This window comes from Octopus bimaculoides, chromosome 15 (genome assembly GCF_001194135.2).
Source record: "Octopus bimaculoides isolate UCB-OBI-ISO-001 chromosome 15, ASM119413v2, whole genome shotgun sequence".
NCBI classification, from domain to species: Eukaryota; Metazoa; Mollusca; class Cephalopoda; order Octopoda; family Octopodidae; genus Octopus; species Octopus bimaculoides.
The window spans coordinates 7821703-7826193 of record NC_068995.1 but is presented as its reverse complement, the minus strand read 5'-3'; the positions used below and the strand labels follow the sequence as shown (position 1 = coordinate 7826193).

The window sequence follows — 4491 nt, the reverse complement described above, 5'->3', positions numbered from 1 at the left end:
CTAAGCATTTCGCGTGCTAACGTTTCTTAATTCTTTATTGCCCACAACGGGCTAAACACCACTAAGCACTTCGCCCGGCGTGCTAACATTTCTGCCAGCTCGCCGCCTTACGCACATAGGCGTATTGACAAACGTATATATCTCCATGAGGAATTAAACGTTTGCAGTTGCTTAATATGTGCGTGGTTGGCATGTATTAAGACACCCACGCACAAATCAGTATATGCATATGGTAATTAATTTCATAGAAAACATTGTTATCCAAATCTTTGCGCAGAATAACGTTGAATTATGCAGCTAGAAACGAACACACTGTAGTAATAAAGAAATAAATTTAGAAGCTAATCGATACACATATATTACAATGAAAAACAGATTACAAAAAGATTTACTCCCGTTTGTATATGAAACAAACAACTGAAATAAGTGGATTAAGAAACGTTTAGTTAATAAACAAAACGTGAATAAACTTCTGCAACGATGTGGTCCTGTCTTGTTTTGTTATACATACAGACATATATGCATACATACGTACATATATATGTACAGCATACAGGCATACATACGCACATACAAAGGTAAATATATACACATAAATATAGATAATGCATTTACATTTATATACGCATATGTACCTCTGTGTGTGTATATACACACACACACACGCAGACACACACACGCACGCAGACACACACACACACACAAACACACACACACGCACACACACACACACACACACACGCACACACACACACACACACACACACACACACATATATATATATATATATAAATATATATTATTTTCATTGTAGATGAATGTATGTATTGTCGTGAGATATGTACTCTTTTGATGAGGAATAGTTGGATAATATTTGTAGCAGGTAGCCTACTTCCTCGAACAGCATTGCTTGTTAAAACTGACTCAGGACTACAAATGTTTAAATTACAGCAGTATATCCCAAGGCCTTTGTTTTAGAAAGTTATATCAGACAGATGTTGTACCAGGGGCAAGCCTTGAATCGTACGTCTCCTCGATATGGGCGTCATTTTTAGCGTCCGACTCTTCTCTACTTGTTGGGAAATTCGGATTGCCAATTCCTACGTATTTATTAAGTATGGCCGGACATGCTTTTGCGGAAGATTGGAAATATGGGTGAGCGCTTATATGGCCTTGACACATGTTTAGGGTCGTGTCAAGATAAGGAATATGTATATATATATATATATATATATCATTGGAATTTCCCCCAAAAAAAACAAAAGACGAAGACAGATGTATAAACAACAAACAGGTGTATTAGTTTAACGCTCGAGAAGGTGAGAAAGTTTTTTACATTTCGAGCCTACGCTCTTCAACAGAAAGGAACACGAGGAAATAAACATAGAGAGAATTAAAAAAGCTTTAATGGCTAGCGGTCGATCATGGTGATGGCTGGTATGTATGTATGTATGTATGTATGTATGTATGTACTCAGCATCCTTTTTTTTTTTTGAGGCCCTTCAACTTTTCTCAACTGATCAATAGATCGAGTGATTAAACCTATCAGTAACTACCTATTATGACCAATGGAAACAGTTGTAAGCCAAATTTACTCTAGTAAAGGAAAAACTACGGAATGACGAATATTTATAACCTAACTTATATACGTGTGCGTGTGTGTGTGTTTGTGTGTTTGTATTTAAACAAACAGTTTTAACATTTTTACCGCATAGTATAAAATACAATGTCGATGACTGCAGCTTTAAAATAGATTTTATTCAGTGTGTCAGCAAATGTTAGAAAATGAATGAACACATTTTTCAAAATGAAATATGCCAATATTCATTACACAACCTACCAATTCATTTTATGTAACGTACGTTCCAATGAAATTACATAACATTTCGGCAGTTTTTCACACACATGGGTCCGATTTGGCAGTGGTGCTAAATATTCGGAGTAATAACCACGTTGTAGTTATTTTGATTGTCTGCTATGCAAGTTCAAACCATGAACAGTTCACCTTATCATTTTATCTTTTCAGAGTCGATCAAAACACTACCAAATTAGAGCGATCAATTGGAAGTTCTTTAAAGAATTAAGACGAGATGCATCGCGATTCTTTTTGTTCCCGTTCTATCAACCTGCGTTCAAATCGCACACTGACGTATTTAGAAAGCAGATTTAATCCTTTGCCCGTTTAGTACTGCATTCTAGCAACCCAGAACTCCTTCGAGTTATTCGTACAGATAGCTTTGTCTCTATTCCCAACAAAACTTGTATACCCTGTGAATTACTATGGGCAATATATTTCTTCCTGGCTATAAAATAAAACCCACATTACACCGAGTCTGTATCTTTCACAATATATAATAATACAATCAACATATGTTATACGCATCAACACATTTTACGCCTAAACCGGCAGACATCATCAACTGATGCTTCAAAATTTTTACACGGATACGGCCATCATCAAAGGAAATTAAATATTTTACGGCACATTTCAATGATGAGATTGTAAAATTTATTGTGCAGGAGACTGATCATTATTATAGCTTTTGTAGTTATTTAAATTCAAAATAAGTATAAAAGTTATGACAAAAATATATTTTTGATTCTCCCCACTTGTCAAAAACATTCATGAAACCCCTTCGTGCCGTGTAGGCGATAACTCCATACATTTTATAAAATGTCTGAACATAGATTACATAACGTTTGAATGTACACTACATTATTATATATAAATATCAATGTATTTTGAATAATTTCGTCATATTCACAAATTTACTATTCATAAAACAATTCAAACATGAAATAAGTTTTACCAGTTTTGTTTCAATAATTTTCCGCTCAATGGGTTGACGAGTTTAATTCCTATAAAGATCACCTGTAAAACAGGAGCGAGTGATCAATAAATATCTATTAAATCATTTTAAATTAGTGAAAACATTCAAAATTGATTTTGTAATAAATTATTGATTTTTTTTTGTTCTTTGACAGTACAATGTGATTTTCACAAATTGTTCAATAGTGGTTCGTCGTTAGATCGATAATTTTCTATTGTATTTAACGCCTTCACGTAGCTTAATGCACACAGAAAGCTGTACGTGCACTTACGTATATGTTTTTATGTGTGTGTGTGTGTTTGTGAGCGCGCGTGGGTGTGTGGGTGTCTCTGTGTATGTATGAGTACGTATGAATGAATCTATATATGTATTTATGTATTTACACACACACACACACACACACACATATACATATATACCTATAAATCTATCTATCTTTATATATGTATACATATATATACATGCATAGACAGAGAAGTGGAGATGGATGAGAGTCAGATTGTTAAACAGGCAGATATAAATATATGATCTACGTATGATTATATATGTATGCATACATAAACGAAAGCATATGTATAAATATGTGTATATGTATATCTGTGTGCATTTGAGAGAGAGAGAGAGAGAGAGAGAGAGAGAGAAAGGAAGAGTACATGAGATATACTTACAATTGCAGAATCTTCTACATGAATATATATATATATGTAAGTATATATAAGTATATATGTATACGTACCAGCATACACACACACACACACATAAATATATATGTGTCTGTGTGTGTTTGTGTGTATGTGTGTATTTATGTGCGTATGTATGTGTGTGTATGTGTGTGTGTTTACATTCATTGCATGAATGTAATGTATTTTAAATATTTTCAATACATCGCTGTTCATCGTGAAAGCCAGATAAGAAAATGACGCAAAGGAATTATTAAATTTAACATTACATCCCTGAATATATACAACCAGAGAGAGAGAGAGAGAGAGAGCGAGAGAGAGAGAGAGAGAGAGAGAGAGAGAGAGAAAGAGACATGTATTCATATTATGCAACAGAGTGAGAAATTGAGGTCAGACATTTGACCTTTATCTACAAAAAAGTAATACTACGCAGTATTATTCAGTGAACTTTATTTCCCAAAATTTCAGTCGTTCGACCGATGGACGTAATCATTGTGTTCAATTACAAATATCGATGGAAGAGTTTTATTTTCTTATTCAATCTCTCTCTGTGACTCTCTGTCTCTGTCTGTGTATCTGTCTATATATATCTGTATTTCTCTCCCTCTCCTTCTCTGTCTCCCCTCTCTCTCACCCTCTCTCTCTCTCTCTCTGTCATTCTCTTTCCTTGCCATTTCAACCAGCCTTACATACTTATAATACATTATGCATATATATCTAATATATATATATATATATATATATATATATATGTGTGTGTATATATATATATATATATATATATATATATATATATCCATATGTGCATATGTGCATGTGTATGTGTATGTGCGTGAGAGTGTGTGTATATATGTGCTTGTATGTGCGCGTGTGTATCTGTGTATACCCAGAAACAGTGATAAACAGAGAGATAATGATATACATGGTTACATAGATAGAAACAGACATATATACATATATATATATATATATATATATA

At 33.6% G+C, this 4491-nt stretch overlaps 1 long non-coding RNA gene across 1 annotated transcript in view; it reads right to left on the bottom strand.

Moving 5' to 3' along the window:
- The window catches only part of LOC106875062 (uncharacterized), a 28941-nt gene extending 25130 nt beyond the window's left edge, over positions 1 to 3811 (bottom strand). Inside the window, exons 1-2 of the long non-coding RNA XR_008265601.1 lie at positions 3501 to 3811; positions 2812 to 2873 (exon numbers count right to left, since the gene is read on the bottom strand). This is a non-coding gene — a long non-coding RNA (uncharacterized LOC106875062). The remainder of the gene's footprint in view (positions 1 to 2811; positions 2874 to 3500) is intronic.
- Positions 3812 to 4491: the final 680 nt, after the last annotated feature.